The sequence below is a fragment of the Bos taurus genome, chromosome 18 (assembly GCF_002263795.3).
Source record: "Bos taurus isolate L1 Dominette 01449 registration number 42190680 breed Hereford chromosome 18, ARS-UCD2.0, whole genome shotgun sequence".
Classification (NCBI taxonomy): domain Eukaryota; kingdom Metazoa; phylum Chordata; class Mammalia; order Artiodactyla; family Bovidae; genus Bos; species Bos taurus.
The window spans coordinates 43,782,875-43,803,316 of NC_037345.1; the positions used below are offsets into that span (position 1 = coordinate 43,782,875).

The window sequence follows — 20,442 nt, forward strand, 5'->3', positions numbered from 1 at the left end:
TCCATGTCTTTTTAAATGACACATTTATTGAGGTATAATTTACATACCATACAATTCACAGATTTAAGGTAGACAATTCAGTATTTCTTGATATATTCAGAGTTGTACAGAAATCACTATACTCTTAAATTTTACCTGATCAAAATCTACTTCAGATTTATAATGACTTAGTTACAGTGAAACATAGAAACTTTACTCCTAAAAAGCTCCATTCCACCTCTTCTGTATGCTATTATTGTTATAAAGTTTATGTCTTTTGTTGACCTGAAACAAATAGGCTACTAGAAATTTCTTCAGCAAAGACGGATTTATTTGAGATTGGCAGAGAATTGAAATTTGGGGTCTGTAGCCATGGGAAGCCACATGCAAGTCCCCACACAGCAAGGAAAGGAGAACATTTTTATGGGGGGGAGGGTCGAGGGGTAGAGGAAGTTGACAGGGCACTTGTAAGTAGAGTCCATGACTTTCTGTTGGCTGAGTCCTTGCCAGGAAAGAAGGAGTCTTCTTCCTGTTGAGTTCTGCTATTGTCACAGGACATGAGAGCTCCCCCTACTGGTCTCCTGACTCTATGTAATTGAGTTTTCTGAATATTAATTTTTTACACTTTATATGTTAAAACCCAACAATACATAATTATAATTGATTTTATGTAGTATCATGTGTTTTAAAGAAACAGAAAAGAAAGGAAAGCAAATATATATTTATAGAGTTTTTATATTACCTTCTTACCCTTTCTTTTCTCTTCATCTATTACTGTAGATTTGAGTTATCACCTTTATGCCTTCCTTACCCCAATATAGGTTTGCTCCCACCTTCCTTCTAGGTAATGTTATTGTCAAATATAGTGTATGTCTATATGTTATAAACTCAACAACACGACCATATACCATAGTTTTATAATTCAGTTTAGGGAATACAGGAGAAGAAATATACGATTATGTATTATTTTACAACTGCCTCATACTTACCTTTACCAGTGCTCTCTGAGTGTGTGTATGTGTGCATGTGTGTGTTTTCAAATTACTGTCTGCAGTCACTTGCTTTCTGCCTGAATATTTCTTGTCATACAGGTGTGCTATCAATAAATTCTTTTAGGCTTGTTTACCTGGGAATGTCTTTCTTTTATTTTCATTTTTGTAGAGATAATTTTACTGGGTATAAGACTCGTGTTTGACAATATTTTACTTTCAGCACTTTGAATATATCATCCCAGTGCCTTTTGTTCTCCATTGCTTCTTACGAAAAGTCTGCTGTTAATCTTACTAGGGAGTCTGCATGTGATGAGTTGTTTTCTTTTGGCGCTTTCATGGTTTTATCTTTGCCTTTGCCTCGAAACATTTTACCTCTGATATGTCTGGATGTGAATCTCTTTGTTTATCATGCTTGGAGTTGGTTGAGTTTCTTGGCAATATAGGTTAATGTTTTTCATCATATTTGGAAAATTTCAGCCATTGTCTCTTTGAGTACTTTTAATGCTTGTTTCTCTCTCCTTTATTTCTGTGAATTCCTTTATGTATGTATATATATGCTTATAAAGGTGGCTCACGTTTTTCTGAGGCTCTGTCAATTTTTTCTTTCTTTATTTCTACTTTGTATTTCTGATAGGATAGTCAATACTGACCCATCTTAAGTTTCACTGATTTTAATTCTCCCAGCTTACATCTTTTGTTGAATCGCTCTAGTGAAACTTTTACTTTTGAGTATTGTACTTTTCAACTCCAGGATTTCTGTGTTGCTGTTTAAGTAATGTTATCTCTTTGTCAGTGTTCTCTATTTGATGAGACAATAGTATCTTTTTCTTTAATTATTACAGCATGATTTTTTTTTCATTCTTTGAATGTATTTATACTAGCTTTTTTGGAGTTTTTGTTTGCTATTTTACCATCTGTGCCTGTTCAATTCCATGTATTTTTCCTTGGTCTGTCAAAGAATAAAGGTATATTAAATTATTCTACTAAAATGTGGTTTTTTACATTTTTCCCTTTTGTTTTTAATTTTTGACTCTATAAAATTTAATGCTATTACTATATTAAGCACATAAAAGGTTTTTTTCCATTAAGTGTTCTGAAGTATTAAGCAGCTATAAATTAATATTTGTGAAATATGAGTTATAAGTAACAACTACTATAACAAGTATCAGAGTGTGTAGCCATCAAATTTAAGAAAAAGAATATTATCACCAATTTTTCATTTTGTATTTTGAAGAATGATTTTGGAGAATTTATATTACTAGATGTAAAAACTGATTATTTTACCATAGTATGACAGTGATCACATTAGCACAAGGGTAAAACAAACAGACTAATGGAAGAGAACAGAGAATCTGAAAATAAATCAACACATATGTAAATACAATTTATGAGAACTGTGACAAATGCAGAGAGTACATTTTGATCTGTAGAAACTCATATAGTTACAAATATTTCCTCCCAGTTTGTAGCTTATCCTTTACTTATTTAAACTTTTCCTTTTTTTCTTTTCTGTTTTTTTTTCTGTCATACAAGATATTTTATGTTTTGCTTTTTTATTTGTATATAGTCAAATCTGTTTATATTTTCTTCTTTGGATTCCAGGTCTTATGAATTATTTAGGAAACTTGTGCAATCCATGTATAGAAATATTTTCCTTTAATGATTTGGAAATATATGTGTGTGTGTGTGTGTGTGTGAGTGTGTGAGTGTGTGTGTCTGACTCTTTGTGACCCCATGAACTGTAGCTCACCAGGCTCCTCTATCTCTGGAATTATCCAGGCAAGAATACTGGAGTGGGTTGCCATTCCCTTGTCCAGGAGATCTTCCTGACCCAGGCATTGAATTTAGCTCTGCCTCATTGCAGGCAGATTAATTCATCCAGAATTTCATATATATATAATCCCTAATTCAACCAAAAATTCATGTGTAGTATGTGATAAACATCTAACAGATAGCTACTTGTCACTTTCCTGTTTGTTGACTGATCCTTTTTTCCCCCAGTAATTTAAAGGGCCACATTTTCTTTCTTCTAAATTTCTGCTTTGGGGTTCTTTGTCTAATCTTGGGCCAATATCACACTGTTCTAATAGCTATAACTTAATAGTATATTTTGATTTCTGGTAAAGACAAGTATCTCTTCAGTGTTTTTCCCCAAGCCTGTAGTGAATTCAGAGGGTACCCTTTAAGGTCCTCTGAGTCTAGATACACAGGCTGAGGTCAGGCAGAGCATACAGATCAGATTCTAGAGAAATATCTTTAGTTTTATGTTCTATAGAAACAACCATAAAACACAATGAACAGAATTATGATCTTCAGCATCTGCTGGGCCCCATGTTGCTCTCAAGTCTCACTTTTCCAGAGTCAGTTCTCTTTCCTATTCTTCTTAGCTCTAGTTGTATACCTAAACCATCCCTCCATTTATTCCTCCAGGATGAACTTCCCATCTTTGTTCCAGAATAAAAACAAACCATAACATGGGATATTAAAATGGAGAGAGAGCCCCACCCTCTTTCTACCAAGCTCTATTTAGTGAGATCTGGTCCCACCCCTCCCATGCCCTTAGGGAATAGCTCCTTTTTGCCCTGTGTTTAAACATGCCTATCTCTCTCTCACTTTAACACACACACACACACACACACATACTTTCACTCCATATTTCCTTGCAGCTGCCTTGCTATCTCTTCTTGTTCAAAGCCACATTTCTAGAAAAAGTTGTGCAAACTCATCATTTGTTCTCCTCCCACTCATTTCTCATTCTACTCAAAGGTCACCTGTCACTTCCTTATTGTTAAATCTTTGCTAATATTCTTGCCTCTGGTCTTGTTCCTCATCAATCTGTTTCTCACTGTAGCTGCCAGAATAATCCTTTTAAGATGCCAATTTGAACACATGATTCCCCTCCTTAAAAAGCTTTCCTGGCTTCTTACTGATCTCAAGATGAGATCCAAACTCCTTCAGGAGGCCGCCATTTTCAGTCTCCTCAGCCTTCTCCAACCCTAAACTCTGGTCACACCATGCTTCTCACTGTCCCTGGCTTCCTCACTATGCCTTCACCTATTCTTTCCTTCTGCACATTTGCATGGCTAATGCATACTTACCTTCATTACTCCATTACTTCATTACTCAGGAAAGAAGATGGGAAGGCTTTCCTGACCACCACTCCAAGCCCAGAGGAAGCTCCCTTACTTTGTGTTTCCTTGGCACCTATACTATGTAGAGCCCATGTCACACTGTTTATTTCTCTCTGTCTCCATCTGGGCTGAAAACTCTTGAGAGCAGAGATCATTTCTTAATCACCATCTAACCCCAACATTAAGCAAAGTGCCTGGCACATAGCAGATAAGATGTAGATATTGAAATCAATGAATACATATCTCCTCTATTAGCTCGAGAGCTCAGCATCATCTGTTTTGTTTTTTTTTTAAACTAAAGAGTATTGTTTGTTTATATTATGGTAAAAAATCACACGGGGCTTCCCAGGTGGCACGGTCATAAAGAATCCACCTGCCAACGCAAGAGACACAAGAGACACAGGTTTCATCCCTGGGTTGGCAAGATCCCCTGGAGTAGGAAATGGTAACCCACTCCAGTGTTCTTGCCTGAAAAATTCCATGGACAGAGGAGCCTGTCAGGCTGGGTCCATGGGGTCACAAAGAGTTGGACACGACTGAATAATAAAGCACAAAAAACTCACATATCATTTAATGTATCCTCTTAACTGTACATTTTTAAAAGTACAGTTCAGTAGTGTTAAGTATATTTATAATGCTGTGAAACAGATCTCTGGAATGTTTTCTCTTGCAAAACTGGAACTCTATATCCATTAAACAATAGTTCCTCTTGGCTTCTTATCCTTAGCTCCTGGTAACCACCATTCTACTTCCCATATCTATAAATTTGACTACTTTAGATACTTCATATAATGGAATTGTGTACTACTTGTCCTTTATACAGCATTGTATAGTATTTTTCCTTGACTGGCTAATTTCACTTGGCATAATGTCTTCAATATTTATGCATGTAAGAGGAAGGAACACTTCTGAACTCATTCTAGAGATCACAATCACCCTGATAACAAAACTAGACAAAGCTATCACACGCACAAAAAAATTACAGGCCAGTAAAGCCAGTATCATTGATGAACATAGATGCAAAAATTCTCAGCAAAATATTAACAAACCAAATCCAGCAGCATATTAAGAAGGATCATATGCCATGATCAAATGGGATTTATTCCAGAGATTCAATATCTGCAAATCACTCAATCAGTGTGTTATACCATAATAACAAATTGAAGAATAAAACCCTTATAATCATATCAATAGATACAGAAAAACTTTTGGTAACCATTTAACATCCATTATGGATATGAGAGTTGGACTGTGAAGAAAGCTAAGCGCCGAAGAATTGATGCTTTTGAACTGTGGTGTTGGAGAAGACTCTTGAGAGTCCATTGGACTGCAAGGAGATCCAACCAGTCCATTCTGAAGGAGATCAGCCCTGGGATATCTTTGGAAGGAATGATGCTAAAGCTGAAACTCCAGTACTTTGGCCACTTCATGTGAAGAGTTGACTCATTGGAAAAGACTCTGATGCTGGGAGGGATTGGGGGCAGGAGGAGAAGGGGACGACAGAGGATGAGATGGCTGGATGGCATCACTGACTCTATGGATGTGAGTCTGAGTGAACTCCGGGAGTTGGTGATGGACAGGGAGGCCTGGCGTGCTGCGATTCATGGTGTCGCAAAGAGTCAGACACGACTGAGTGACTGAACTGAACTGAACTGATGATGAAAACTCTCCAGAAAGTGGGCATGGAGGGAACATACCTCAACATAATAAAGGCCATATATGATAAACCCATAGCTAATGTCCTACTCTCTGATAAACCCATAGCTAATGTCATACTCAATGGCGAAAAGCTGAAAGCATTCCCTCAAGATTAGGAGTAAGACAAGAGTGCCCACTCTCACCCACTTTTATTCAATATGGTTTTGGAAGTCCTAGTCACAACATTCAGAGAAGAAAAAGAAATAGAAAGAGTCCAACTTGAAAAGAAAGAAGTAAAACTGTTACTGTTTGTAGATGTCATGATATTATACACAGAAAATCCTAAGGATGCCACCAGAAAGCTACCAGAGATCATCAATGAATTTGGTAAAGCCACAGGATACAAAGTTCATATACAGAAATCTATTGCATTTCTATGCACTAACAATGAAATATCAGAAAGAAATTAAGGAAAAAATGCCATTTATTACCACCTCAAAAAGAATAAAATAGCTAGGTATAAACCTACCTAGAGAGGCAAAAGATGTGTACTCTGAAAACTATAAGACACTGATGAAAGAAATTGAATAAGACACAAACAGATGGAAAGATACACTGTGTTTTTGGATTGGAATAACCAATATTGTTAAAATGACCCTGCTACCCAAGGCCCTGGTGGCTCAGTTGGTAAAGAATCCACTTGCAATGCAGGAGACCTGGGTTTGATCCCTGGGTTGGGAAGATCCCCTGGAGAAGGAAATGGCAACCCACCCCAGGATTCTTGCCTGGGAAAATTCTATGGACAGAGGAGCCTGGTGGGCTACAGTCCATGGGGTCACAAAGAGTCGGATACAGCTTAGCAACTAAACCACCACCACCACCACCACCACTCAGGGCAATCTACAGATTCAGTGCAACTGCTATCGAAATACCTATGGGATTTTTCACAGAACTAGAACAAGTAATTTTAAAATTTGTATGGAAACACAAAAGACTCCAAATAGCAGAAACAATCTTCAGAAAGAAGAACAGAGCTGGAGGAATCATGTTTCCTGACCTCAGATTGTACTGCAAAGCTACAGTGATCAAAACAGTATGGTGCTGGCATGAAAACAGACACATAGATCAATGCAACAAGACAGAAAACCCAGAAATAAACCCACTCTGTTACAGTCGGTTAATCTACAGCATAAGAGGCAAGAATATGTAATGGGTAAAAGACAGTATCTTCTATATAAGTGGTGCTGGGAAAACTGAAAAGTTACATGTAAAAGAATGAAATTAGAATTTGATCTAACATTGTACACAAAAATAAGCTTAGAATGGCTTAAAGACCTAAATGTAAGACCAGATACTATAACACTCCTAGAAGAAAACTTAGGCAAGACATTCTTTGCAATAAATTGAACCAATTTGTGTCCATCTCCTAAAGTCAAAGAAATAAAAGCAAAAATAAATGGGATATAATTAAACTTGAAAGTTTTTGCACGGCAAAGGAAACCACCAACAAAATGAAAAGAAATTTACTGAAAGAGAGAAAATATTTGCAAATGATATGGCTGAAAAGGAATTAATATCAAATATATATAAACAGCTCGTACAACTCAACATCAAAAAATGACCCAATTTAAATAAGGGCAGAAGAACTGAATAGACATTTTTCTAAACAGGAAATGCAAATGACCAACAGGCACAAGAAAAGATGTTTAACATTACTAATTATCAGGAAGATGCATATCAAAACCATACACAATTTCAGCTCATACCTGTCAGAATGGCTAAGAGCAACAAATATCAGTGAAGATGTGGAGAAAGCGAAGAAAGGGAATACATTGCCGATGGGAATATAAATTAGTATAGCCACTGTGGAAAACAGTATGGAGACTTCTTAAAGAACTAAAAATAGAACTACCATATGACCCAGGGATTCCACTCCTGGGTATGTATATGTCTGAAAAAAACCCACTAATTCAAAAAGATACATGCACCCAGTGTTCATAGAAGCATTACTTTTAATTGCCAAGACACAAAAACAACCTAAGTGTCCATTAACAGGTGAATGGTTAAAGAAGCTGTGGTATATATATACACACACACATACACACACCTATTGGAAAACTGTATGCATACTAAGTCGCTTCAGCTGTGTTCAACTCTTTGCAATGCTATGGACCATACATAACCCGCCAGGTTCCTCTGTCCATGGAATTCGCCAGGCAAGAACACTGATGTGGGTTGCCATGCCCTCCTCTAGGGGATCTTCCTGACCCAGGGATCGAACCCACATCTCTTACGCTTCCTGCATTGCAGGCGGATTCTTTACTGCTGAGCTACTGGGGGAATTGGAATACTACTTGGCCATAAAAAAGTTTTGCCATTTGCAACAACATGGATGAACTTGGAGGGCATTATGCCAAGTGAAAGAAGTCAGAGAAAGGCAAATATTGTATGGTATCACTTATGTGGACTCTAAAAAATACAACAAAACAGATGTAGACTTACAGAGATAGAGAAAAAACTAGTGGTTACCAGAGGTGGGGGAAGGGGCAATATACGGGTGAAGGAGAGGGAGATACAAACTTTTGGGTGTAAGATAGGCTCAGGGATGTATTGTACAACACAGAGGATATAACCAAAACTTTGTAGTAACTGTAAATGGAAAGCAACCTTTAAAAATTGTGTAAAAATTAAAACATTTTAATTAAAAACAGAAAGATTCAAGCATGTAGTATATTATAGGCTTTCCTTCCTTTTTAAGGCTGTCTTGTATTCCATTATATATATATACCACATGTTGTTTGTCCATTCATCCACTGATGGACATTTGGGTAGCTTCCATCCATTGGTGATTTTTTATGATTTTCTACAGTATTTATAATTCTGGGTTTTCACAAGTTTCTAATCCTATAACATTCAAATTCTAGATAATATATGCAACTATATGCTTTATAGTAATAAAAAGAGCTTTATTAAATATAAGCTTTTGTAACTACTATAAAGTTATTCACAGTTTTTCTAATTAAAAAGCTTATGAAAATATATACAGTTTAATATGTATTCCACTGTATAAATCCTTATTAAAAATAAGAAATATGCATAATTTGGTATCAGTTTATACAAAAGAATGACTCTAATGAGACTGATCTTTTTAAGGTCAATTTTTAAATTTGTGTGTTTGTTGCTTAGTCATGTCTGATTCTTTGCGACCTCAGGGACTGTGCCCACCAGGTTCCTCTATCCATGGGATTCTCTAGGCAAGAATACTGGAGTGGGTTGCCATTTCCTTCTCCAGGGGATCTTCCCGACCTGTCTCCCTCATTGCAGGCAGATTCTTTACCATCTGAGCCACCAGGGAAGCCCAACTTAGAAGTGTACAAATCTTGAGAGTCTGAGAATGAATATATATATTCATGAATGAATATTCACATATATGTATATATATAGATAGATATTCCAAAGCTAAGTTTGTGTAAGATAAGCAAACTTTTAAAAGGGAGAACACAAGTCATTAATCTTGGTTTTCTTCAACCACAAGGAAGCCTACAGGAGTACATTTTTCATCAACACCTGAGATCAGGTGGGATGGATAGAATTCTCTGCCCTAATGGTCAAATTACAGTGCAATCCATACAAACAGGCATTCAGTTCCTCAAGGGATAAGAAGACAAAAAAAAAAAAAAAGAAAGGTTACCCAAAAAATCCAATAATAGTGCCAGTTATAATCCTGTTACTTTCAGTCAATAACCCATGTTAGACATGTCTTTTCTTCCGTTGCTTCATTCCTTTTTGTTGATTTTGAGAACTGGGGTCACCACTCGCTGGGACTCATTCAGATGTACATTTAGATAAATTCTCTCTCTTTCTCTGCTTATTGTAAATAATGATACAATGTAATTCCTTATATTTTTGCATGTACATATGATGATCTTCTTGGAATAAATGACTAAATTGGAATGGCTGGGTCAAACAGTATACCACACACTTCTAGGAGAATATATGTATATATGTATATCACATGATGTGATCACTCACCTAGAGCCAGATATCCTGGAGTGTGAAGTCAAGAGGGCCTTAGGAAGCATCACTACGAACAAAGCTAGTGGAGGTGATGGAATTCCAGCTGGGGTATTTCAAGTCCTAAAAGATAATGCTGTGAAAGTGCTGCACTCAATATGCCAGAAAATTTGGAAACTCAGCAGTGGCCAGAAGACTGGAAAAGGTCAGTTTTCATTCCAATTTCAAAGAAAGGCAATGCCAAAGAATGTTTAAACTACCGCAAAATTGCTCTCGTTTCACACACTAGCAAAGTAATGCTCAAAAGTCTCCAAACTAGGCTTCAACAGTACGTGAACCAAGAACTTCCAGATCGTAGAAAAAGCAAGAGAATTCCAGAAATATCAATAACCTCAGATATGCAGATGACACCACCCTTATGGCAGAAAATAAAGTACCTCCTGATGAAAGTGAAAGAGGGGAATGAAAAAGCTGGCTTAAAACTCAACATTCAAAAAAGTTCACGGCATCTGGTCCCATCACTTCATGGCAAATAGATGGGGAAACAATGGAAACAGTGACAGACTTTATTTTCTTGGGCTCCAAAATCACTGCAGATGGTGACTGCAGCCATGAAATTAAAAGATGCTTGCTCCTTGGAAGAAAAGCTATGACAAACCTAGGCAGTATATTAAAAAGCAGAGATATTACTTGGCCAACAAAGGTCCGTATAGTCAAAGCAATGGTTTTTCCAGTATTCACATATGGATGTGAGAGTTTGACCATAAAAAAAGCTGAGCGCCAAAGAAGTGATACATTTGAACTGTGGTGTTGGAGAAGACTCTTGAGAGTCCCTTAGGCTGCAAGGAGACCAAACCAATCAATCATAAAGGAAATCAGTCCTGAATATTCATTGGAAGGACTAATGCTGAAGCTGAAACTCCAATATTTTGGCCACCTCATGGAAAGAACTGACTCATTAGAAAAGATCCTGATGCTGGGCAAGATTGAAGGCAGGAGGAGAAGGGGCCAACAGAAGATGAGATGATTGGATGGCATCACTGACTCAATGGACATGAGGTTGAGCAAGCTCTGGGAGTTGGTGATGGACAGGGAGGCCTGGCATGCTGCAGTCCATGGCGTCACAAAGAGTTGGATGCAACTGAACGACTGAACAACAACAGATAGGGAGAGAGAGAATATATATATTCTCTCACACATGCCTACACATATATGTGTATTTATTTCTATATCTATCAATCAATGAATATACAACAAATCATGAATTCATTCTGATAACCTCTGATTCCAATCCAAAAATACAGGGTTCATTGTAGTCTTGCTCTTTTCCTATTTGTAACTCCTTTCTCAAAGTGAGAAACTTGCTCTCATTCTCCAAATATATTTACTTAATTGCTCAATCCTAGCACTTACATCGGAGAAGGCAATGGCACCCCACTCCAATACTCTTGCCTGGAAAATCCCATGGATGGAGGATCCTGGAAGGCAGCAGTCCATGGGGTTGCTAAGAGTCGGACATGACTGAACGACTTCACTTTCACTTTTCACTTTCATGCATTGGAGAAGGAAATGGCGAACCACTCCAGTGTTCTTTGCCTGGAGAATCCCAGAGATGGGGGAGCCTGGTGGGCTGCTGTCTATGGGGTCGCACAGAGTCAGACACGACTGAAGCGACTTAGCAGTAGCACTTACATTGGGCTTCCCTGGTGGCTCAGAGGTTAAAGCGTCTGCCTCCAGTGCGGAAGACCCGGGTTCGATCCCTGGGTTGGGAAGATCCCCTGGAGAAGAAAATGGTAACCCACTCCAGTATTCTTGCCTGGAGAATCCCAGGGACAGAGGAGTCTGGTGGGCTGCCATCTATGGGCTTGCACAGAGTTGGACACAACTGAAATGACTTAGCAGCAGCAGCAGCACTTACACGGGGCTTCCTTGGTGGCTCAGATGGTAAAGAACCTGCCTGTAATTCAGGAGGCACAGGAGATGCAGGTTTGACCCCTGGGTTGGGAAGCCTAGTGGGCTACAGTCTATGGGGTCACAAAGAATCAGACATGACTGAGCAACTAACACACAGCACATACATAAAATAGTTTCAGAATTTCTAACCTATACTCCTTTGAATAACCTAGTAACTAGTGTGTATTGTTTGTGTACAGTTCTTTTTGTATTTTGCTACCCATTCAAAATATTACATTCTGAAGCGATTCAGGTTAGTTCCTTTCTTTGCCATAGTGTGGTTATATTGTTCATTTGCAGTACAGTTAGGTTATTGGTTATTATTTGTATTGCATTTTGGGTTCTCCACACATCTTGGCTGATGTTAATTATTTGTTCCTGGGGTTTGTGAAACCACACCTCAATTCTCAGAGTCAGAGCTGTACAAAAAGGATACTCACAGATCGAACCAGTCAATCCTAAAGGAAATCAGTACTGAATATTCATTGGAAGGGCTGATGCTGAAGCTGAAGCTCCAATACTTTGGCCACCTGATGAAGAGCCAACTCATTGGAAAAGACCCTGATGCTGGGAAAGACTAAGGGCAGGAGGAGAAGGGGGTGAAAGAGGATGAGATGGTTGGATGGCATCATCGACTCAGTGGACGTGAGTTTGAGCAAGCTCCAGGAGACAGTGAAGGACAGGGAAGCCTGGCATGTTGCAGTCCATGGCACTGCAAAGAGTTGACACAGCCGAGCGACTGACAACAACAACATACTCACAGAGGTCTCAGTCACTCCCTCATCCATTCTACCCACTTCCCACTCTCCCCTTCTTTTTATCTCTGTCCCATCTACCCCTCATAAGTAATTGGTAACATTAGTTTCTGGTTTACTTCTACTGTGTTTCCTTTACATTACTGATTCCCCTGCTGGTCTTGATGATAAATGGACAAGTGCTGTGTTGTGTTTATTGCTCAGTTGTCTCTGACTCTTTGAGACCCATGGACTGCAGCCTGCCAGGCTCCTCTGTCCATGGGGATTCTTCAGACAAGAATACTGGAGTGGATTGCCATGCCCTCCTCCAGGGGATCTTCCCAACTCAGGGATTAAACCCAGGTCTCCCACATTGCAACAGATTCATACCGACCGAGCCACCTGGGAAGCCCTAATGGACAAAAACAGCAGTCAAAGCCTTAAAAGGACATGGAAATAAAGGGTATAGATTTCTTAAGGTTGATGCTTACCCTACCAAGTAAGTCTCTTAGGCCAGGAGATAGGCTGGCCAAGGCTGAGGAGACTTTAGAAGGGGTACTGATAAATTTGACACAATATCAAATGAAGTCCATACTCTATTCTTATTTCCTTAGTTTTTACCCAATGTCCTTTCTCTGTTCCAGGATCCTCCCAAGGAACCACATTACATTTGACTGTCATCTCTCCTTAGGATTCTCCAGACTGTGACACTTCATCTGACTTTCCTTGTTTCAGTGACCTTGCAATTTTGAGGAGTACTGGTCAGACACTTTGTAGCATGCATATCTATTGGGATTTGTCTGGTGTTTTTAGTTCCTAGGGCTTCCCTGATAGCTCAGTTGGTAAAGAATCTGCCTGCAATGCAGGAGGCCCCGGTTCGATTCCTGGGTGGAGAAGATCCACTGGAGAAAGAATAGACTACTCACTCCAGCATTCTTGGGCTTCCCTTGTGGCTCCGAGGGTAAAGAATCCGCCTGCAATGTGGGAGACCTGGGTTCGATCCCTGGGTTGGGAAGATCCACTAGAGAAGGGATAGGTACCCACTCCAGTATTCTGGCCTGGAGAATTCCATGGAATGTACAGTCAGGTGATGGCACCCCACTCCAGTACTCTTGACTGGAAAATCCCATGGACGGAGGAGCCTGGTAGGCTGCAGTCCATGGGGTCGATAAGAGTCGGACACAACTGAGCGACTTCACTTTACCTTTTCACTTTCCTGCATTGGAGAAGGAAATGGCAACCCACTCCAGGGTTCTTGCCTGGAGAATCCCAGGGACGGGGAAGCCTGGTGGGCTGCCGTCTATGGGGTCGCACAGAGTCGGACACGACTGAAGTGACTTAGCAGCAGCAGCAGCAGCAGCAGCAGGGTCACAAAGAGTTGGACATGACTGAGTGACTTTCATTTTTAATTCCTAAGTGATCAATGCAAAGAAACAGAGGAAAACAATAGAATGGGAATGACTAGAGATCTCTTCAAGAAAATTAGAGATACCAAGGGAATGTTTCCTGCAGAGATGGGCACAATAAAAGACAGAAATGGTATGGACCTAACAGAAACAAAAGATATTAAGAAGAGGTGGCAAGAATACACAGAAGAACTGCACAAAAAAGATATTAATGACCCAGATAACCACAGTGGTGTGATCACTCACCTAGAGCCAGACATCCTGAAGTGCAAAGTCAAGTGGGCCTTAGGAAGCTTCACTATGAACAAAGCTAGTAGAAGTGACGGAATTCCAGCTGAGTTATTTTAAATCCTAAAAGATGATGCTGTTAAAGTGCTGCACTCAATATGCCAGCAAATTTGGAAAACTCAGTAGTAGCCTGAGAACTGGAAAAGGTCAGTTTTCATTCTAATTCCAAAGAAAGGCAATGCCAAAGAATGTTCAAACTACCACACAATTGCACTCATCTCACGCTAGCAAAGAAATGCTCAAAATTCTCCAAGCCAGGCTTCAACAGTAGGTGAACTGAGAACTTCCAAATGTTCAAGCTGAATTTAGAAAAGGCAGAGGAACCAGAGATCAAATTGCCATCATCCATTGGATCATAGAAAAAGCAAGAGAATTCCAGAAAAACATCTACTTCTGCTTCGTTGACTATGCTAAAGCCTTTGACTCTGTGGATCACAATAAACTGTGGAAAATTCTTAAAAGAGGGGAATATCAGACCATCTTACCTGCCTCCTGAGAAATCTGTATTCAGGCCAAGAAGCAATGCTTAGAACTGGGTATGAAGCAATGGACTGGTTCAAAACTGGGTAAGAAGTACATCAAGTACATCAGGTACAATATACTCTGTATATTGTCACCTTGCTTATTTAACTTATGTGGAGAGTACATCATGTGAAATGCCAGACTGGAGGAAGCACAAGCTGGAATCAAGATTGCAGGGAGAAATATCAATAACCTCAGATATGCAGATGACACCATCCTTATGGCAGAAAACAAAGAGGAACTAAAGAGCCTCTTTGATGACAGTGAAAGAGGAGAGTAAAAAAGCTGGCTTTAAACTTAACATTCAAAAAATGAGATCATGGCATCTGGTCTCATCACTTCATGGCAAATAGATGGGGAAACAATGGAAATAGTGACAGACTTTATTTTGGGGGGCTCCAAAATCACTACAGATGGTGACTGCAACCATGAAATTAAAAAAACACTTGCTCCTTGGAAGAAAAGCTATGACAAACCTAAATAGCATATTAAAGAGCAGAGACATTGCTTTACTGACAAAGGTCTGTATAGTCAAAGCTATGGTTTTTCCAGTACTCATGTATGGATGTGAGAGTTGGACCGTAAAGAAAGCTGAGTGCCGAAGAACTGATGCTTTTGAACTGTGGTGTTGGAAGAGACTCTTGAGAGTCCCTTGGACAGCAAGGAGATCAAACCAGTCAATCCTAAAGGAAATCAGTCCTGAATATTCATTGGAAGGACTGATGCTGAAGCTGAAACTCCAGTACTTTGCTCACCTGACGGGAAGAACTAACCCATTAGAAAAGACCCTGAAGCTGGGAAAAATTGAAGGCGGGAGGAGAAAGGGATGACAGAGGTTGAGATGGTTGGGTGGCATCACTGACTCAATGGACATGAGTTTGAGCAAGCTCTGGGAGTTGGAGATGGACAGGGAAGCCTGTTGTGCTGCAGTCGATGGGGTCGCAAAGAGTTGGACACGATTCAGCAATTGAGCTGAACTTCCTCATAGTTAGACTATCATGAATCCTTGGGCGTCAAGTGGCATTTTCAACTCATTATAGCAATGAGATGCTGTGGTTGGATGGCATCATTAACTCAATGGACATGAATTTTAGCAAACTCAGGGAGATAGTGAAGGACAGATAGCGTGTTGCAGTTCATGGGGTTGCAGAGAGCTGGACATGATTGGTGACTGAACAACAGCAACACAGCAGCATGGTTTATGCTTGATTTATGTCGACCTTAATCAACTGAGGTCGTGTCATCAGGTTTCTCCTCTATAACCCTTCTCTTTATTTTTCCCTTTCATGCTCTGCTCTTCAGAAGAAAGTCTTTTTGTGCAGTTCTTCCATAAAGAGTGAAGAATTATGACCCCCCCCCCAATCTGAGGGCAGAGTATCTACATAAATTATTTGGAATTCTTCTGCATGGGAGACCCATCTCTTTTCTGATGTTCATTTATTTACATCAACATGGTCTCTTGGGATTTTCCTGTGGTCCAGTGGTTTAGACTCTACCCTTCCAATGCAAGGGGCACAGGTTTGATCCCTGGCTGGGGAACTAAGGTCACATATGTCTCATGGGGTGGCCAAAATTAAAAAAAAAAAGAACATGAACTCTTGGGCATTTGTTTTATATCCTGGGTTATAATTCAACTCTTCGTTATTTATTTTGCTACTCACATTGGCATCGGGGTTCTGTGCCTCCTTGACACATTATTTTGAACTAAATGTTTGTGTCTCACTGTTGCCCCTCCATGTTCACATGTTGAAGCCTTAATCACAAGCATGTTTGTATTTAGAGGTGGATATTTGGACATTAGGGTTAGATGAGGCCATGAGGGCCCTCATAATAGGATTAGTGCCTTTATAAGAAGATTCACCGGAGAGCATGTTTCTCTCCTGTATCCCATACAAGGATCACATGAGCACATAGTGAGCTGGTGGCTGACTTCATAGCAAGAAAAGAGGCCTTGGAATAAAGTCGACCTTGTTGGCACTTTGATCTTGGATTTGCCAGCCTCCAGGGCTGTGAGAGAAAAACCTCTGTTGTTTAAGCCACGCAGTCTATGGCGCTTTGTTATGGCAGCCTGAGCGAAGACACCTACCTCATTATTTTGCTTTTTGAGTACTTCCACTCTTTCTGGCATTGCAAGATGCTCCAGGCTCATCTTGTGTATTTCCTGCCTCAGTCCTAAAATCAGCCATTTTTCCAAGGAGCCCCATTGCTGTTACTGGAGGATGTTATTAGACACCAGGAACCAGGTCTTAGGTAGCAAATTCTTTGTGGATGGACAGATTATTTTGTGCCTGCCATGTTGCATGCTAGCTGTATGCTAGCTTTTTTTCATGGCAGTTTACTTGATTCTCATGACAACTCTATGAGGAATTTACTGTTAACCCCCTCTGCAGAGGGGGAACAGAGCTTTAGCTAGGTAAATGCTAGCCAGCATCACCTTGTTCCGTTTCCTGAACCCATCATACCACTATGATGGAGACTGGCGTCACATATCCCACGAATGAACAAATCCCAAATGACCCTCTGTTTATCTGCAGTTTTGTATTTCATAGGCTCTAGAGTAATTTGCATTACAATCAACATGAAACAGGTAATTAGTGCTTTTTCAGAGGGGTGAAGATATAAGACATTCCTGGATCCACAAGTAGATACAAGTTACCTCTCCTGATATGTACAGATGTCACACCCCTCTTGTGAACACAGCTCTCATGTATGCAGACAGTCTGACCTATTTTCATGTGTTTACACAGTACACACCATAGCACACACCAATCCTTGTGTGCACAGATACTATGTACTATTCTAAAATGCATGGATGACATTTCTTTTTAAATTTTTATTTATTTTTTAACTGAAGGATAATTACTTCACAGAATTTTGCTGTTTTCTGCCAAACATCAACATGATTCAGGCATAGGTATACATATGTCCCCTCCCTCCCATCTCCCTCTCCACCCTACCCCTCTAGGTTGTTACAGAACCCCTGTTTGAGTTCCCTGAGTTATACAGCAAATTCTCATTGGCTGTCTATTTTACATATGGCAATGTAAGTTTCCATGTTAGTCTCTCCATACATCTTACTCTCTCCATCCACCTCCCCTGCCTACTCCATGTCCGTAAGTCTTCTATGTCTGTTTATCCATCGCTGCCCTGGAAATAGATTCATCAGTTCCATCTTTCTAGATTCCACATATATGCATTAGTATATGATATTTTTCTTTCTCTTTCTGACTTACTTAATTCTGTATAATAGGTTCTAGGTACAGATGACATCCTAACTGATAGAATAATGAAATCTGACATGTGGAAAAGTGCTTTATAACAGACATTGACACTATTCTAGTTTAAACTATGTCAGATTTTTCTCTTTCACACATAGGGCCAACTTATGAAATTTGGGGATGTCCTAAGACAACCATTGAGCATCTTAGCTGTTATTCCAAATGGTGCTTCTGAAGGTAAAATTGGAGGTTTAAATCTTGTCCTCCAGGATGGGGATCATATGATACAGGAAAGAACAAATCAGACAACCAGAGTGATTAAGGCTCCATCAGAGTGGCCACAGTGTGAGCTGGCATTTGAAGCAGACACTGGTGGATTCGTCTGCTCAGTGCCCTCTTTCCCTCTGGGAGCTGCCTCTGCCTTATCATCCACAGCTGCCATGTTAGTACAAGGTGACCTGCTCCAAGCCATTTGACCATTCCAGGGAAGAGCACTTGATCCAGCTGGACCAGCCCCCAAGTCCTTGTCTAGGACTTTTATAACAGAAACTGGTAAGGTGAGCGGGCCTTTCTGTAGTGACCAAAGCTTTGAACATTGAGGCCGTCAGTGGCTGTGTGAAGAAGGAATAATGTGTGCAATGCCCTAAAATCTTTGACCAAATCCTTCTTTGTGCTAAGCATACTCAGCGTTGGTTTTCAGTTATTTCCTATCAAAAGAGCCCCAACCAATGAGGAATAATTGCCAATCACTGTCATGTAATTGCTAATATAGCACAAAAACCATCTATTGAGACTCAAACCTGTGATAGACATTATCTCAATCCTCAGAATATTATAGCTGTGGTCCAGATCTGTCAAAGGTGGTTAATTTGGTATATTAATTTTTCAGAAACTTTACAGATACACATTTATCATACTTAAATATCATTCTGAGTACTTAAGATACATTTATGGTAAATACTTAAGTTTCCATGGGAAACTTCTATTGGTCTGGCTTTCAAATACTAAGAGAAGGTGGAAAGAAATGAAATGATAAAATGTGGTAACTAAGGGAACTATCCTTTAAAAAATGCCTTTTGAGATACCCTATCGAGTCAACATCATCTTCAATATTGTGAATACTTCAGTGCCTGAATCATCAAAGTAATATTAAGCACAGTGTGACTTTGTTTTGTAGTGTATTGTAGTTTACTATAATTCTGTGGATATAATTGGTTTGTAATTCAGTTATGAGCATCATGGTAATAATAGCTGATACTTCTAAGCTCCTACCATGTATCGGGTTTCCCTGGTGACTCAGTGGTAAAGAATCCACCTGCCAATGTAGGTGATGCAGGTTCAATCTCTGGGTTGGGAAGATCCCTTGGAGAAGGAAATGGCACCCACTCCAGTATTCTTGCCTGGGAAATCCCATGGACAGAGGAGCTTGGTGGGCTAAAGTCTATGTGGCTGCAAAAGAGTTGGACACGACTTAGCAACTAAACAACACTAACAACAGCGTTGTATCAGCCAGGCTGTTCTAGGGCCCTAACTTTTATCAACTCTAATTCTTACAGCTATTCTATTGGATAGACATCGTTGGTCTCCCCATTTGCAGATGAGACAGAGGTTAAGTTATTGGCCTGAGGTCACACAACCAGTAAGAGGTGCAGCTGTGAACAGAACAGCCTGACACTAGAGTCCATATCTGTTAGGTAACTAAGTAGTTAATCGAAGTCGCTCTCAGGTAATTAGCCTATTCAATTATAGGAGGTCTTACTTCTCAAGTCCTTTGGAGGGGATTTTAAGGTACTGCTGCTGCTGCTGCTAAGTCACTTCAGTCGTGTCCGACTCTGTGCGATCCCAGAGACGGCAGTCCACCAGGCTCCCCTGTCCCTGGGATTCCCCAGGCAAGAACACTGGAGTGGGTTGCCACTTCCTTCTCCAATGCATGAAAGTGAAAAGGAACGGTACTACTTGATTACAAATTCTCTGGATTTGTAGACTGTGTATTGAGTATCAGTGAGGCAGAGATCTATGCAGGAAACTTTTCTTTGATTGTAGTGGCTTGGGTCCCTGTGACATGCAAGAAATTTGTGGATCTCCTTAAACTAAAAATAGCTCCACCAGGCTCTCCTCATTTCCTTACAATGACAGCAAGTCTTTCAGAGGATTCCTATCTCTCTTAGGGTAAGAATCAGATTCCTTCCCAGGCCACAAGGTCCTGTCCATCTCATCACTCTCCTCCGGGGCACTGTGCTTTAGCCACTCTGGCTTTAAATTTCTCCCATCTCCAGACCTTTGGGGCTTCCTTGGTGGCTCAGAGGGTAAAGAGTCTGCCTGCAATATGAGAGACCAGGGTTTGATCCCTGGGTCAGGAAGATCCCCTGGAGAAGGATATGGCAACCCACTCTAGTATTCTAGCTTGAAGAATTACATGGACAAAGGAACCTGGCGGGTACAGTCCACAGGGTCTCAAAGAGTCGGACACGACTGAGCGAATTCACAAGACCTTTAGATGAGCGAGATCCTCTGACTTGAAGACACATTCCCTTTATCTGTACCACTTAGGCAAATCCTACTCATCA

The 20,442-nt window shown here is 40.0% G+C and overlaps 1 non-coding gene across 1 annotated transcript; it reads left to right on the forward strand.

Annotated features, from left to right (window-relative positions):
* Window positions 1-11,454: 11,454 nt before the first annotated feature.
* On the forward strand, window positions 11,455-11,526 carry TRNAW-CCA (transfer RNA tryptophan (anticodon CCA)). The gene has a single exon. It is a non-coding gene; the product is annotated as a tRNA-Trp (tRNA).
* Window positions 11,527-20,442: the final 8,916 nt, after the last annotated feature.